We start from the raw sequence: 18,939 nt of genomic DNA on the forward strand, positions 1-18,939 counted from the left end.
AATAAAACTGTGCTTTTATGCTCTAATAAAGGCCAGTTTTAAAATATTCGAAGGCGTCCTAGATTCTTTTAGCCTTTGAATTAATTTCTTCTTTGAATTAAGTTAAAAATATATTTTATCTCTTTTTTCTTCAAAGATGATAGAAAAAAGTATCTACGGTTAGTACAGTTTCCACAGAAAATCAGTAATGAAGACCTCAACCTCCTAACAGACTCAGACTTACTGAAACCTTATGATTATATAAAACATTTTTCTGGAAGGTAGTAAGAGAGGTAAAATGGATACCCACAGATATTTATGCATTGCATCCTCTTGTTTATCTGGACAGCCTACCTTAAGCCAGAATGAGCTGCGTTCAAGCCAGAATCTTACATTATCAGAGTAATCCTTTGACTACCTAATGCAGTTGGCTGGAAGGTTTAACTGTAGTTTTTTCAAATGCTTTATTGGGAAATTAAAAAGCTGGGACAGCAAAGAGATGGTGGAGTTAGGTCTCAGTGCATGCGCTAGATGATTGGCTAGACAACATTCAGGCTGGCTTCTGTCAAAAATTTTGAAGGAATCTTCAAGTTATCCTCTGGAACAAAATACCAAATGTAGTGGGCATTCAGTTGTATCAAAAATAGGCAGATGTGTGGGTATAGATGTATTTCTGAAGTATTATCATGATAAGACAGATTCACCTCAATTTTTTTCTATTGCCAAGTGGACATTTTTATTTCTTTTTTCATATAGAACTTATTAGATTATTCTTTGTAATAGTACATAAGGAATTGAATGCCAGACTAGGGTACTGCAGACAGCTTGAAGCCATATGTCCATGCCACAGCACACTGATTTCAGACTTCTGTGTACGCTTTGAATCAGTAACTTTCCAATCAAATTTGCTCGGTTCACATGCAAAATGGTGTTTTGTTTGGATTTTATTACTACTAGTTCTGTCAGACCATCCTTAAATCTGAAAAGCAAGCTACTTTTTTTTCCAGTTCATGTATTTTTCTAGTTGCAATGAGATCTTTGATGGCCCAATTGCACCTCTTTTAGCGCAGAACATAACTTACGTTGTTACCATTTCTGTTTCTTTTGAACCCTTCAGGTTGCTTAGGCTGTGTTTACTTGGTCAAATGACATGCTGCATGAACTAGAGTATAAAACTTAAAAAGAGAAGTTTTTTTCATTTAAGTGGCTAACACTATGGTAAGAATGTCTGAATACAGAATACTGAGGTTTTCTCAACATTGAAGACCATAGAAAAACAGAACACTTTTTACTGCTTTGTCTGTCTGCTGAGCAGTTTGCCAAGACTTCCAAGTGCCCGCTGATGTCCAATTGACAGACAGGTCAGAAGGCTAACAAGTACAGTTAAATTTGCAGGTTACAACTTGAATTACAGCTAGGTAAATTCATCAGTGCTGAAAACCATCAGAAAGATGGCCCAAGTGGCCAAAAGGGCCAACGGCATCCTGGCCTGCATTAGAAATAGTGCGGCCAGCAGGAGCAGGGAGGTAATCGTCCCCCTGTACTCAGCACTGGTGAGGCCGCACCTTGAGTACTGTGTTCAGTTTTGAGCCCCTCACTACAAAAAAGACACTGAGGCCCTGGAATGTGTCCAGAGAAGAGCAACGAAACTGGTGAGGGGTGTGGAGCACAAGTTGTATAAGGAGCGGCTGAGGGAGCTGGGATTGTTTAGTCTGGAGAAGAGGAGGCTCAGGGGAGACCTCATTGCATTCTACAACATCCTGAAGGGAGGTTGTGGTGAAGAGGGGTTTGGCCTCTTCTCCCAGGGACAAACAGGACCCAAGGAAATGGCCACAAGTTGTATCAGAGGAGGTTTAGGTTAGACATAAGGAAGAACTTTTTCTCTCAGAGAGTGGTCAGGCACTGGAATGGCTGCCCAGGGAGGTGGTGGAGTCGCTGTCCCTGGCAGTGTTCAAGAGGCACCTGGATGAGGAGCTGCAAGACCTGGTTTAGTAGCTTGTGGTAGCAGTGGTAATGTGAAGACGGTTGGACTAGATGATCTTATAGGTCATTTCCAACCTTGTGATTCTATGATTCTATGATTCTATGAAAGATGTGAAGCATCTCCAAAATCCTGTACTTGGTGGTAAAATTATTGTTCCTTGTCAGCTTCACACTTTGCTGTTGATAGAACAAGATCAACAGCGGAAGCCTGGCTAGCAGCTGCACTTCTGAATGATAACAAAAGGTTTCAACACCTTGGGGATCTAGGTATCTAGTTAACTGATTTCAAGTTTCAAGGATCCCATAGGGAATTTTTATGTACTTGTAATGCAGAACAGGGGAGGTTTGGTAATTAGTAAGGTTAGGCTTTGATTATCAATCAAAACAGAGAAAAATATATGTAGTACTACTGACTTATCAGGATTGCACACACTATCTAAAAACTTCCATTATATGACACCAATTTAGAGATAAACATTAGCCCAGCTAACTTAGGGGAAAAAGGCTTCTTTGGCAGATGTAAGGGTGTTTAAAATCAAAAATTATCAGCAGATATTTGCCAAAATATCTGACATACATATTTTCCTGGATTCAGACCATAAATGCAAGTAACATTCATAGAATCATAGAATCATAGAATGGCCTGGATAGAAAAGGATCATAATGATCATCTAGTTTCAACCCCCTGACTATGTGCAGGGTCGCCAGTCACCAGACCAGGCTGCCCAGAGCAACATCCAGCCTGGCCTTGAATGTCTCCAGGGACAGGGCATCCACAACCTCCTTGGGCAACCTATTCTAGTGCTTCACCACCCTCTGTGTGAAAAACTTCCTCCTAATATCTAACCTAAACCTCCCCTATCTCAGTTTAAAACCATTCCCCCCTGTCCTATCACTATCCACCCTCATAAACAGCCATCCCCCCTCCTGTTATATGCTCCCTTCAAGTACTGGAAGGCCACAATAAGGTCTCCCTGGAGCCTTCTATTCTCCAAGCTAAAAAAAACCCAGTTCCCTCAACTTTTCCTCATAGGAGAGGTGCTCCAGCCCTCTGATTATCTTAGCGGTCCTCCACTAGACTTTTTCCAAGAGTTCTGCATCTTTCTCGTACTGGGGGCTCCAGGTCTTCCAGACGTCCAGGCTTTCAGCTTTGTGAACTGTGTAAGTGAACTGCAGAGATAAGCAAGTGAATAAAGGAGGAGGGCAAAGAGCAATAGAGAGAAATAGTATCAGAAGGAGATAATCATAGTAAGACCTGATTATGGGCAGTTTGTCAGTAATTATGGTGGCTTAAAATGAAATGCACACTTTGGACATTCTAGGCAAATTTAAAACAAGAAAGAGAAAAGAAAGTCAGGACTATCTACTAATTGCAACATTGATGTGCAACAAACCTCTGTGACTTTCATGGTATTCAGCAGTTCCAGGGTACACTTGAGAAGTAGACACCAAGGAAAATTTAACCCAGCAACTGCAGTTTTGCCTTGTAGGCTGGGATAGCACACTCCCAATCTTCATTTCAATTCCAAATTCTAGACTCTTTTTCCTTAAAATTTCATTTGAAACAAATCTGAAACTTAAAGTTTTATAAAAAGAGCTACATACATTATGCATCAGTACCAAAGCAGTTTTAGTTTCCTACAGAATCTTCCTCTCCCTTGCAATTGTTGTTATCTTTGTTATATATATGTATGTATATATGTATAAATATGCAATCTTTGTTATTATAATTCTGTGCCCTGAATTTGTCCATTGGCAAGAGTAGAGGCTAAAAAAGCTAAAAAATGTTAAAAAAAATCCTGAGAGTATAGTTCAGATTTTCTTAGTAGATGATTCCACTGCAGTGTTCCATTTCAGGTTAAAGACTTTGGTAGTTTTTTATATTTTTTTTTATTTAATGAAATGGAAGAAAGGTATTATTATTCAGTACTGAAATGAAAACAAACCTTGAAGCTTTAAGTTATTATTTTTTTTATTTGAATCTTCTCATTCAGATTTCATTTTTGGACCTTCAGATGGAAAAATTGCACTGTTTCTCCAATGAAAAATTATGCTTTCTGATCAAGTCTGTTTCAAACTGTCAAAATTAAATCCCCAGCACACACGGAAGTTTGTGTTCCAGAAAAGCACCTTCCCTAACTCATGTATGTATTCTGACCATTTAGTTCACCTTTGTTCTCTTCCTTTATTTCGCAAAGATGACGTGAGTAATTATTATTATATTAGCTCTGGTACCATGAGTGCTACAACAGACCTGCAGCATAATTTTCTTCCTCTTTGGGGAATTGGTATTTTTATTCACAGTACAAGAAAACCAAGTTTGTGAACAGAATATTTTCCCCCGTTTCTGTTTCTTTATTTGGTGTTTGATGAATAAATTGATTAGATAGACTAGACAGTAGTTTCATAATCCTGTTCTGAGCCTACCAGAATTAATTACAGTTCACATAATACTATTCAGGAAGTATGTTTTAAAAAGCGGAATACTCATTATGATATAATTCTCAAGAATGCCATCCACATGGTATAATTCTCAACAGTTATGGGGACTGGTTCCTTCATACCATAAAAGGGTGAGACAGTTAGCAGGTGAGGATTTGTCCAGTTGATGTAATGTATGGTCCTGTGTGAGTCTGTCACAACACAGATCTTCCTTTCTCTTTATTTTATTAGATTTCACCTGCCTACAAGTACCAGTGTTATGCTAATGAATGTTGATGAGGTAAAATATCTAAATAATAGCATTTTCACTGGCTTCAAGACACTTGATTTCCGTCTTCAGCATAGACCTTTGCATGAGGGATATGAGACTTTTGATCACATTCTCTAGAAAGAAAATCAAAATAAAGGCACATGAAATGCATTTTACAAAAGAATTCTTTAGCAGTTCATTTACTGTTTGATAAACAACTTTCAGCATCCACAACTGAATTGACTTGACAGTTGCATTTACAGACTGCAAAGTTGTTGTTTCCTATTCATCTTGGCCAGCTTACTTTTGATACTATTCTTTATCTGGTGTGTCCCTCAATGAAATAAATAGAAAACCTTAGATCTTGTTAACGCAAAAACAAATATCTTTCACAAAGCACTTATTAGCACACTTGAAAATTCTTTCTCATAGCTAAATTTATTGTTTAGATGAACACAGAAGATTTTTCTCTCACTAAACGTTCAATAAGGCAGAAAAGTTAACTATTGTTGACTCTACTTCTGTTGAAAAATTTTCACTAAACTTCTGAAGTTTATCAATTGAAAGAGCACCAAAGTAGAATAAAAATAATGAGTGTGGTAAAAAAAAAAAAAAAAAAAAAAAAAAAAAAAAAAAAAAAAAAGCCATACAGGTAATTCCTTAGGATTATTCTTCTACAACAAATTAATTTGGTGAGTTCAGCCTTTTTGTAGTTCTTCTAACAAAATCATAACATTTGCACACTTGGCTACTTCTTATAAAGACAAGTGATCATACTTATCCTTATATGGAACCTACTGTTGTCCTGACATTTTTCTGTTTATTTTTTTTTCTGCAGTAATACATCTGAAAGCGCACCTATTGACCATCTGAAGAACTACACAGCTATTAAGGACTGAAACTCATTAAAAGTGCTAGCAGAGATAGAGTATACAAATCCCTACTGAAGAAGAAGTACATGTCAGAGTAGTGGCGTATAGCTAAATGTAACAAAGATTTTCAGAAACTATTAGGTTGATATTGTACCATATTGAACAGAGTAAAGTCATCCAGTAATGGTTCATGTCCATTCCATCACAACTTCATAAACGGATACCAAAATTATATTGATTTTCATGGATATGCAAGTAGATATGAAATCTGAAAATTCAATGAAATATAAATTCTGAGGTATGAGCACATCTGATGATCTCATAATAGGAGAAAAAGTCCGATAGTTAAAGAAAGTATGCTACACTTCAGAAGTTTATTTTGACACAATGCCACAACAGGGATGTTGTCAAATACGGGTTGCCAAACATCCTTGTGCCATTAGAATTCCCTGAAGCCTTGACTCTGGGAACACTGACTTGAGTGGACAGTGAGGTGGGTTGAGAACTGGCTGACTGGCAGAACACAGAGGGTTGTCATTGGCGGTGCAGAGTCTGGTTGGAGACCTGTAACCAGCGGTGTTCCCCAGGGGTCGGTGCTGGGACCGGTCCTGTTCAACATCTTCATCAATGACCTTGATGAGGGGGTAGTGGCCACCCTCAGCAAGTTTGCTGATGATACGAAGTTGGGAGGATTGGCTGACACGCCCGAAGGCTGTGCTGCCATTCAGCGAGACCTGGACAGGCTGGAGAGCTGGGCAGTAAGGAACCAGATGAAGTTTAACAAAAGCAAGTGTAGAGTCTTGCACCTAGGGAGGAATAATTCCATGCACCGGTACAGGTTGGGGGATGACCTGCTGGAGAGGAGCTCTGTGGAGAGGGACCTGGGTGTCCTGGTGGACGACAGGTTGGCCATGAGCCAGCAGTGTGCCCTTGTGGCCAAAAAGGCCAATGGCATTCTGGGGTGCATTAAAAGGAGCGTGGCCAGCAGGTCGAGGGAGGTTATCCTCCCCCTCTACTCTGCCCTGGTAAGGCCTCATCTGGAGTACTGTGTCCAGTTCTGGGCTCCCCAGTACAAAAAAGACAGGGATATCTTGGAAAGAGTCCAGCGGAGAGCCACAAAGATGGTGAAGGGCCTGGAGCATCTCCCCTATGAGGAAAGGCTAAGTGAGCTGGGTCTGTTTAGCCTTGAGAAGAGAAGACTGAGAGGGGACCTGATCCAGGTCTATAAATATCTAAGGTGTGGGGGGCAAAGTGGCGAGGCCAGACTCTTTTCAGCAGTGTGCGGAGACAGGACAAGGGGAAATGGCCAGAAGCTGGAGCATAGGAAGTTCCGCACCAATGTGCGCAAGAACTTCTTTACAGTGAGGGTGACGGAGCACTGGAACAGGCTGCCCAGGGAGGTTGTGGAGTCTCCTTCTCTGGAGATATTCAAGACCCGCCTGGACGCCTACCTGTGCGACCTGGTGTAGGGATCCTGCTTTGGCAGGGGGGTTGGACTCGATGATCTCTGGAGGTCCCTTCCAACCCCTACGATTCTGTGATTCTGTGATTCTGTGACTCTAAGCACAGAAAATCCTGATGTGGAACATCCAATTTGTCACAAAGTGAAAAGTATCAACATTAAAGTAGTTATGTGAAATGGGAAACTTTGGTCAATACAAAAGAATGAAGAAATATAAAAGAAAGTATCTGCTATTTTCAAAGGAGAACTTGACAATCAGCTTACAGAGTCACTTTACCTTTTTACCAGAAAAGTAATATAATAATTGCATAATAATCTCCTCTGAATTTATTTTGTGTTTTTTTTCCAACCAGTCTCTCCACAGATCTATGTTTCTAGTAATGATTTGCTTCTACAAAATCATTTTGCTTTGTTATAAAACAAAAGTTAAACCTCTCAAACTTATAACTCAAATAGTTCTTTTTAGTTTTTATTAGAAAGAGATCATTTTTCCAAAGTTACACTGGTCAGATTCTATACTAACTACCACAATGTATTATTAATAAAGGCCCAAAGATGCAAAAAGACTATTTTGGTTATTTGAATATATCTCATATTACAAAGCTGAAGGATGGAAAAGCACTCAAACAACAGACGTGTAAGTGAATGGGTTACTTAGAGGTCAAAAAGATGCAAAATGGAGTTCGAGAGTCTCCTTGTTTACTGAAATCTGTAAGCTGCTGTGAGAAGAAGTAGCTTTTCCAGCTTTTGAAAAGAGAGTTGCTTTCCTTAAGCTTGACTTCCTTTCTTGCTTTTATTTACCTTCTCTTTATACCCCCAGAAGATGGCAGTGTAGGACTCTTCAGGAAATAGTATGATGATAACATTTTCATTCAATTTTCATTAAAAATGTTTTTTTTTTTTCCTTTTTATTTTTCCTTTTATATGAAATCTATGTCAGGAATTTATTTACATTCTCTACAAGGAACTGATCTCCTTCCAGAAAGCTTCCTTCCATTCACCAGAACATACCCATACACATAATGTCTATTCACCTGGGAGCATCAGCAAAGATATTTGTGGAATACTTCTGGTACTTCACCACTCTGAGGTACTTACTTCATATTAAAGCAGTCCGCACAATTAAGTATCAGCTTCCTACCTTTACTTTTAATTCTGGACAGCTCACTGAATATAGCTCCATGGTGTCACGGCAACCTGGTATCAAAGAGATATGGTGTTCATGTTAATTGTAGAAAGAAGATTCCCATGTCTTAGGAAGTCATGTCAGCATCAAGCCTCTCACTGTCTTCAAGGTAAGAGGGATAAGATCTGCAATACACATGAGATCATTATAGGATGTTTGGAGAATTTTCAGCTTTTGTTTGTAGCATTTAGATTAAAAAAATAAAACAAAAAACAACAACATCAACACACCTCATATTTAGGTTGTTCAGATACTCAAATCTTTCTACGTATAATTCTCTCTGCACAGAACCACTCATTTTTAAACTCTAGCTTTCAAGATGGAGAGTGAATAAACAATTGGTATAGAACAATTAAGAAGAGAAAATTAAAAATAAAAAGTCTATTTCCAGTCAAATATTGCTATGGCAGTGTTTACAAACACTTGCAAATTCTCACTAATTATAAAGATGGCTTGTTGTTATTATATTCTCCTTAACATGCTTAGCAACTTTTATAAAATACAGTACCTCACTGTACATGAAATCTAGCTCATATATAGCTTTTATTGAAAATTTTTAACATTCAGACCAAATCCAATCCTTTCCTGAGCTCATTAGGCACCAAAGCACAACTGTTGACAGTTCTGCCAACTAAGACCATTTCTTCTAGGATAGTTCCAGCACAGACACTTGGATGCGTTCCCTTTGTCCATCTCACTAAGAAATACTCTCATATTTTCTATATCAGGCAGATGGAAGAGCCACAAGCACAGATATTTTCCATTTAATGCTTTCATCAATTTTTGTCTCTTCTCAGAAAACAGAAGCATACACTTTGTATATGCTAAATGATTTTCTTCTTTCATTTATGGCAAATATTCTCAAAATTTTCAGTGCTTTCTTAAAGGAAGATGACATAATTAGCATTTTCTCCTTACAAAGAGGAGAGAAGACCATGGGTAGAAAGCTTCATGCAACAAACATTGGTGGAATAAAAGCTGTTTAAATGGAGGACGGTTTAAAAAAAGTATAAAGCAGTATCCAAAGGAAAAGATTCAACTAGTAAAAGATTTATGATGTGTTGAAATAGAAATATTTTCCTTTGTGAAAAATCTAGTCCTAGCCTGAACAACAATAAATAGTTATCAAGATGTATGCAATAAGGAAATATATGATATCTAAATCCCTGGATAAAATTGAATAGTTCTATTGGGACTAGTATTAGTTAGCTTCAGTGAAAAACAGGAGAACAAACTGGTCTTATTTCCTTGGACAAGGAAAAGAAAAATCTTCAAATAAAGGAGAAGAGCCTCATGCACATATTTCAGGAGGATCATAACAGGTAGGAATAACAAAGCAGTAGTTATGCACTTAAGATCAATTGGATAGATGTCTTTTGTGCTTCCTTGCCCCACCACAGAAAAAACAACAAAAGGAAATAAAAAAATACCAAACATGGAACAAAACAAAAAAATACAAAAGAACAAAAGCCAAACAAACAAAGAAAAACTCTTAGAAGATGCACAACTACCCACAATTAGCCACTTGGCGAAAGGTAAAATACAACAACCTAACAGTCCTTGTCATATCAAAAGCATCTATAACTCTCTTTAGATATCAGCACAAAGATGGATACATGTCCTACATGAAATGGACAAATTTTTCAAGTTTTATGTCCACAGCAGCTTACACAGAACACAAGAAACAATAGTTATCTCCTTTGTTTTAAAATAGATAACTGATGTTTTTGTCACTTCATTTCTTTATAGCTATCCTCACTCTACCTGTGTAGTAGGGAGTATTATGCTATAGTATCTAACATATATATTCATGCATATATATGTATGCATAGAATATGTGACAATATGTTGCTTTACATTAGTACAAAATATGTCTGTGTATATGTACATACAACATATATTCTCTAATTTTTGATGCTGTTTGAAATGAAGTATAAAAATGAAGTATAAAAAATTATTTTTTTTCAAGATTTTTCTACCAGTGAAGGAGCTTGTTGGAATTAAACAAAAACTCCAATGGAATATTTGGATCAAAGTGATGTGATCTTTCAGAGATGATTGTCGAGGGTTTCTTTTGGTGCTTACAGGTAAACTCCAAATATACTCCACAGTCTGATTCTATATTTTTAACAATTTTTGTTCTATTTTAATATAATTACTTGTCTTTTTTTTTTTTTTTTTGTTGAGCTATGAAAAGTGGTTAATTTTTAATGTCAGTTAAATGGTGTATTTACCTTATCCACATGCGTGTTTGCAGGACTGTGGGAACTCCAAATGCATTCAGAGACAGATGAAGTGATTTTTTTTTTGACAAGATGATTGCAATAGGTTAAGAGAAATCCTTAATTATCTTGCCCTGTGGCCTATCCACTTTGTCAGTGACACTATCTCTGCAGTTTCATTACATAAATTCCTTAATATTTGAGCTGTTCTACAGGCTGTCTATAAAATTAAATAGTAAGAGTTTACACTGCATGTGGAAGTACAAGCAGATGACTTCAGAGGAACAATAAACTTTAAAGTCATTTTTCCACAGTGAGTTCTCTTGAGGAGAACATGAAATATTTTTCATTCCGTTCACTGATGGATACTTTCTGTCATTTGGCATTCAATCCTAGTTACCTGAAGGCATTCCATGTTAGGAAACCCATGGAGCCAAATAAGGAGTTTGACAAGAATCATATTAACGAGCAGATGTCCTTAAGGTATTCCTTATACTTTAAGTCAGATAATGTATCACATAAGCTTCCTACATAGATCTTTCAGTGTAACAACTGTAACTGGCATTCTTGCTATGCCACCATTTGCTTTTGCTTAATTTTAGTCCATTTTTTTTTTCTTTTTTTGGTGGTATCCTGAATGTTATGCTCTCTTGCCATAAAAGTAACCTTTGTCAAATGTTCTCTAGGAACGTAATCATATCCTCTTCTATAAAGCTATGGAAAGTTCTTTTAATCTTTTACTAATCAATTTTCTCATACAGGAATTCTCATTACTTAAGTTTCTGGATTTATTTTTGTGCTGGTGATATTAGCAGATCTCTCAAACAAAACCTTCCGCTCCTAATACAATTGAGACTTTAAATCAATAACATAGCCTAATGGGATTATCCATTCTTTTCCTTAAAATGAAACAAAACCTACTGATTAGGCTTTCTAGAGGATGATTTTGTATTCCATGTATGCTATCTGTTAAATAAGTTGCTGTAGAATGTATTGTGTGGATTGCTTTTAATTGTCTTCATTTATTTATCTATTTAAATGGTTCACTGCAAGAACTTGCAGGGAAAAGAGGAAGAAATGAAAGGAGGAGTAAAACAAACCTATTTAGAGTAAGCTGCATGATCAGATGGTATTACTGGCCAAAGCTCAGTTTTGGACAGGAGCATGAGAGCCAAACTTTCAGAGTTCCTGGCATCCCCAGTATCAATCAGATCTGATTGGGAATGCAAGAACTATAGTTATATCTGGCATTCCTGCTTCTGCAACGTAGGGAGGATCACAGGATAGCTTAGCTAGTGAAAAGAAATACCAGTGTGTCTTGAAGAAAATGAATTCTGCTTCCTGCTGAATCAGCCACCTCATAGCTGCAGAGTTTAATTAGCAAAACACTTGACAACTGCAACTGAATTAATCCCAGCTCTCCAGGAATTAGAGTAATGAAACAGTGAGGAGTCACTGACACCCTATTACCACCATCTGAATTACAGAAAGCTATGAGGCCATGGTAGTTCTCCAAATTGAAGAGAGATCTATGACCACACTACCCCTTATTAGAGAAGTAATCTTCCAAGATTTAGGTAGTCTTAACAGACATTTTGTCTGGAAAAGACTACCACCTGTAGTTCAAGAGAATAAATCCAGAGACATCAATATTTTAGTGTCACATATTAGGTTACAATAGTAACATGACAATAGGCCTAGCCTCTTTCAGAGCTTTAGAATCATACGTTATTTGATTCTAGTAAGAGAATTAGTTGACATCAATGAATCACAGTGTTTCATATTTCAAATGAAAAGCTAAAAAGACAGTAAATAAGGCAGGAAACATCATAGGTACAGAAATGTAAGATACAAATTAAAGGTGGTCATCATATTGTGCAAATACTGAGCATTTTGCTTAATCAGAACACCAAAGTTAGGTGTGCTTGAAATAACAAGTCTACACTTTTGTAGGTTTTGCTTTGTTTATAGCTAACTGCCAGTTGAACTCCAAGTGTTTCTCCCTCCACATCCATTTCCTTTTCTCAAGTTGTACTTATACAAGCAACCCACCATCATTACAGGAACACTTTACTTTTTTTTTAAACTGTATCTATCTACAAAAAGCACAAAGATATACAAGTCCGACACGCAGTCTGCTCAGACAGAAAAGTTGCAATCTAGCTGCCCTGGGATCCAATTTCCAGTAGCTGAACCAGTATAATTATTAGCACAGCACTGGCCACCACACTTTCTACTTCCAGCAGAGGGCAGATTGGAAGAGGTTCTTTTTTGCAGGACTTCTGGCTGAAAAAAAGTCAGGGCGATGAAGGACAATTATGCACAGGAAACATGTAAGAGGAGTGGGAGCGAATGAAGGAGAAAACAGGAACAAGGGTAGCAGCATCTAACTGTTAATCCTCAGTACTGAAGCCTGAGAACCGAAATGATGGGGGACTTCCCAGAGAGAGGAAGTAAAGATCTAAACCATGAGATGAGAAGTCCTTAATCATTATCCTTCAGTTTTCTGGGGCTTTTGTCTGCTATTAGACTGCAGAATAGACTGAGAGTCAGCTACTTAGAGATCTTGGTCTGTCTCTACTCAAGGCTGGATCAGAGAAACTGTACTACAGAGTATCATCAAAATTATCCCTTCCTGGGTGTGAGCAGAGCTCTTTATTAGTGGACACATGGACTCAAATGACAGAAGATCAAATCAGTTGACTGCACATGAGGATGTTGTGAGTTTGGAGGCAATGTAACATTTCAAGCTATCAGCCTTTGAAAGACCAACAAGATATTGTAGATTAGAGATTAAGCAACTTCTTACTTCAGTTTCTGTCTTAAGCAGATAGGCCTTGCCAACCTATGTTCAAGCAAAAATGAGAAATACTAAGAACATAATTTCATTGTAATAATCTTCCTTCTTCAAAGGAACTTTGAATTGACCATTAAAAAAGGAATGCATTTTTGTCTCCAGAACAAGATTTTTATTTTGAAGTTTTTCCAAGTAATATTGTTATTACTAGTGAGAGTGTTTGGATCAGAAATGAAGCAAGAAAAGCTTGAAATGTCATTTGCTGATAACCAAATGCAATAGCATCTGGAGCAACTGAAGACAATTTATGCTCATCTGTTTTTCTGATGTCTTTTTTCCTTTGCTCATGCATTCCTGTTTTATTTGGTCATGACACTCCATTAATGTGCAGTTCACACAGTTCAATCAGCAGAGATGTAAGAAATCATCTGTGCACACACAGCCGTGTCTTGCACAGTGAGTGTATTCAGCCTGACTTTGACCATATTTTGGTCTGTTTTAATGCAGTGTGCAAAGTCTCATCTTTCACTTTCTCTGTATCAAAGGCAAACACATTAGGTAGGCTGACTAAGAGATGTGACTGATCTGTACAAGCTAGGAGGAACACACCAAAACACATACTTTTATGAGATAGATTTGGGATTATAAATTGTCATGATCAACATTGCCTCTTTATTCTTCTGCTTGGAAGAGACAGAAGAAGGTGCGTAACAAACTTCATAATACAGCCTTACAATTTTTTTGAGAGTTCTTGGTAACAAATTGCACAACTTGCTCAGAACAAGTTAAAAGTGAGGCTGTGAAATAAAGATTTTTTTTCCTTCTACTCAAATGCATTAGAGTTACTTGGGTCATTAAAAAGCTGAGACATGAACAAAAGCAGACACTGAGCGATGGGCAAGACTCCTTGTTCTGCTAAAGAAAAATGAAGTCCCTCCCAGAGAAGGGGACAGAGATGACATCCCTGCTATTCATCGCTGCCTGAGTGCTCCTATCTCTTCTGCTAACACATCAGACCTGAGGACTCAGCATTAGGAGCCAGCGGTTCCTGAAAAGGAAAGCAGTTTTGTTGGTGAATTGGTGTCAACATGAAAGGTGTGGCAGGGAACAGTGTTCTGCACATGGTCATATCATTGCTATTTGGAGATCAGCAATTACTAAGAATTACTTTCACAGTATTACAGGGTATATGGAGCTTAATTCAGATTTATCAGAAGGAGTATATAAACTGTAGTCCTCGGTATCAGTAGAGTCAAAGAAACGATACTCAAAGAGCAGGTAGTGTTAGAGGGAGACTGAAGCAGGCTTACAATAACACTCTCAATTACTGCATTACAGTAAAAGAATAAGAAGCAGAGAAACAGAATAAGCATTGATAAAGCTGAGAAAAACTGAAAAATAGGTTTCAAGAAAGTGCTTAAAGGGCAACATTTCTATATCATCAAAACTAATTTGAAGTACTCACTTTTCCTCTGACAGCCTAGACAAAGCTTTTCGTCTGTGAGGTACAAATACCTCCACCAGTAAGAAGATACAGCGAAGTTCAACCCATAGCTCAGGTTCCACCAGTAAAATAAGGATCTGGAGACTGTCAGGCAGTCTCTATTGCTGAGCAGCCATAATAGTTATCAACCTTTATTGGTGAGCAGATCTTCTTTGAATCACATTTTCTTTTCAAATGCTTGAAAGCAGATGAGAAAGAGAGCATGAGTGTGTTGGCCTAGTAGTCATGCTTAAAGAAACAGGTGAAATTTCTAGGGGAAAATAAAACTGTGGTTGAAGAAGTCCAAGATAAAATCTGTCTTCCCTCTCATGTAATTACTGATTCACAGGATGGACACTCCTAGCAAGCCTGTTGTACTCAGTTGTCAAAATAGGATTTCAGAGTAAGCAGTAAAACCAAGGTCTGGAAATTTGAAGAGTGAGTCCTATGACAGTCCTGAACTTACTACCCAGAAAGTCTGTAGAAAATTGCAAGCTGCAAAGATTTAGATAAAATAGATGAGCGAAAGTTATGACTGGATAGCCACAAAGGTCACAACAAAAAGGAAATGTGCAGTACAAGTTACATGCTGGGAATGCCTTATATAAATAGTGTTGGTATCTGTAATACGTACAAACCATAGCATCCAAATGAGGTCCTGTCTTTGTCTCCAATAACACGGGAAAAACGGGTTAACATAGAGAAAGAACAGTATTAATCTCAATATTTCTACTGCCTCAATTTGCTACACTATACTTGATGAACATCAGTAATTAGGAATTAAGTTCTCATTCAGATAAATCAAGTAAAAAAATAGAGAAGTTTGTGTTCAATCAAGTATATGTAACAATCTCCTCTAGTTGAGGCCACTGGCACTCTGAAGCTGGGTGCTTGCTGTGCACTTGCTGTTTCCTCGTTGAAGAGGACAGAGAAATCAGTGGCTAAAAATTTGCCTCAGCTGTGAATTCTGAGGAATTACTATTTTTACCCACAAAGACAAATTTTCTAACAATGCTTTTCAATTACCTCCTTGCCTTGAACACATTTTCAAAATAAAACTCAAGAGTTGTCAAAACGCTCATTTTGGTATTGAAAACAGGACATACTTGGATCTCAGTCTGGGACAGAAATCATAGAATGGAATCATAGAATGGCCTAGTTGAAAAGAACCTCAAAGATCATTAATTTCAACCCCCCCTGCTATGTGCAGGGTTGCCAACAACTAGACCAGGCTGCCCAGAGCCACATTCAGCTTGGCCTTGAATGCCTCCAGGGATAGGGCATTCACAACCTCTATGGGCAACTATTCTGCTGCTCAGACTTAGTATTTTGCATCTGATTTGAAAATTGGGCTTAATTAATTTTCATTCTACTGATTATTCTGATCTAAAATCAAGAAATATTAATAAATTATGACAGTAGCCAAGAAGATTTTGCTGATTAATCAGCTTTAATGAAATTTTAAGGAAAAAAAAATGCGTTACTTTAATAGATGCAAGATATCGCAGTTTAAGAATGCTTAAAAATTCTGTGAGCTAGCAAGTTTTATGCTAGCACATAAAAAATATCCTATGGCCTTTAAGAGAGCCTGTTTATCTAAAAGGTTTTTTTTTTTGGTTTTTTTTTTTTCTGCTATATGTTATATCTAAATGGAATATAATTGAAGGAAATTAAATTACTTTGATCCTCGTTGGCAGAGCTTGGTGTATCTGTCAGTCGTGCTGCATTGCATGTACAACCATGCTGGTATTTTACACAGTGCAATGCAGCACTATGCAGAAATACCTGAGTTAGCACCGAATTATCTGGCTTTAGAGCTGGGTAGATTAACGTGAGAACAGTGCCCCTCAAATCACAGGGTATCATAGCTCAAGCTTCTCGCTGTCCCCAGCTGTGCAAAATGCTGATTACAGGTATTCAGGAATTTCCAAGTAGCACTGCATTGTGAAAGATAGATGAATGTTTTTAGACACTTGAATAGAAAATGACGTACATATTTTTAATTCTCTTCTTTTCTGCTCCTGTTTTTCTTTTGACTCACATCAACTTCAGTGCAGGCTGGTGTCTTACATGGTACTGAAGGGAGGTGAAGGAAACTTAAAATTTCTCAAATCACTTCCCTCCTCTGGAACATCTGACAACTTCTCAAATGTTTTTAGGACCTGTACTGAATACTTCTCCATAACTAAGGAATAATAATACTAAAAAAAAGCCATAAAAATATAATGCTATTACAGTACTAAGAGAATTGGCAGGAGAAGCTAAGTAGCTTAAACTGTTTTTGGAAGCCAATGGGATATGAAATTGAAAGAGCTCTAGAAATGTTATTTAATAAATTATCTGTATGCAGACTATTGTACAAAACTCTTTTCTCCTCCTACTTTCAATTGTACACTGGGCATCTATAGAAATTGCATCATCTGGGATCATGGGCAAATGACAGAAAAATTTTAGATATGAGTGGGAAAATGAGAAAGAAAATGAAAATAATCACTGATGAGAAATGAACAGAGTATATAGCTGTAACTCATATTTTAAACCTGAAAGAAAATGAAATAGAGAGCACTGCCACTTTTGTTAATGGTGAAATAGAGAAAATCACAAGCCACCTCAAAGGATAACTATTCCAATATGCCTTCCTTTTTTTCCCCTTCTAGGTTTGTTTTAAAATTGATCAGTGCTACTGTATTAGTATACTTTTTAAAAGATTGACTAAATGTGTTCTTTAAAGTATTGAGTAAGCAGTAAAAGCACCATCACACACAGATCGTATTTATTCACAAATTCATAGGATGAATACCATCACTACCCAATGACGTAACCAGTTTTTGGAATAAAAGCACACAAGCTTACCCCTCTTCTTCTGCGATAAGTCATTTATTTATCTTTAGTCTAGTTTGTCTCAGACTCTTTATCTGTACTTTTAGTCTAAATTATCTTAGAGTAAAATTTACTTCAGAAAGATGCCTACCTCTGATTCAAAGATAGTAGTATTATGAAAGCTTTATCTTCAGCTAAGCTATCCTCTTTCTTATTTAGTTTTCCCTAGATTAGGAAATAAAACCTTGCAACGCAGCAAAATACAGACTCTGGACAAAAAACAGCCTACCTTTCAAAGAGTTGTTTCATGGATGAAAAGATTTTAGGATGCTGCAATAATCTTTATAAACTTTATCCTAACTTTTAATAAACTGAAATTACATATGCCCTGGATATCAGACCCTTGAAATACACATTGTTGGTTTTTTTTTTTTTTTTTTTTTTTTTTTTTTTTGGTGTGTGTGTGTGTTGCAATACAATTATCACAATTTGTTAAAATTCTAGGCTGGTCAAGTTGTGCACAGTTCTGAGATGGGACACATACTGAGGATGAAACCAGAGTATCGACAGAATGAATGTTTAATAAAGACTATAAACTTGGTCCCAGCAGAGAGCAACCAATTAGTTCCTCTTTTCCTCATTTAAAAGGCCCAGGTTAACAACTGCAACATATACAGTTGCCAGGTCTGGGAATCAATTATTTTTAAGTGAAATTTGACTTATCCTGAAAAAAGAAGTATACTTCAATTACAAAAGAGATAGGAAGACAGATCAGTAGGTACCTCCTCAGATGGTGTGGATGGGTACTGGTAAGGAAACTGCCTCTACGTCTTATAGCAGTGCAGTGCTCAGCGCTCTCTTTCTGTAGGAGAAAAAGGAGCAAGTGGCTGCAGCTAAGATGAAGAGACTGAAAAACTACAAAATTGCAATTTCACAACACAACTGTCCATGTTCTTATTTTTTAATTTATTTTTATTTTTATTTTATTATTATTTTCTTTTTTCCCAGGATATCCATATGATGAAAAGTGCAGCAAGGATCAGAAGAATGCCAGGAACTGTCACTACATCTTGGCTAGTAAACCCACATAAAGCAAGCCGAAAAAAATGCTGTGTAATTTACTAAAGGGAGAATTTGTTTTATGCATCTCTTAATTTCAATGGAAAAGAGATAGTGGTGTGTGTGCCTGGAGAGTTTCTTTAGCTGTGCAAATATATTTCATTTCAGCCTTGTTTTAAGAACTGATCATTAAACAAATTTTTGAAAAGGCCTAAGGAAAAGGAGGAAGATATTTCTGCTGCATATGGAAGGTATTCAATATAAGATTCCCACCAATATGGGTGTCATTCCTGAGACAGTAGAGGGTCTTGGCACTTTGGAAGACTTTTAACATTTTTCTTATTTTCCCACTTCTTTTGGCTGGATATCACTTGGGATTCAAAT

This window comes from Phasianus colchicus, chromosome 1 (genome assembly GCF_987193195.1).
Source record: "Phasianus colchicus chromosome 1, bPhaCol1.hap1.1, whole genome shotgun sequence".
Lineage (NCBI taxonomy): Eukaryota > Metazoa > Chordata > Aves > Galliformes > Phasianidae > Phasianus > Phasianus colchicus.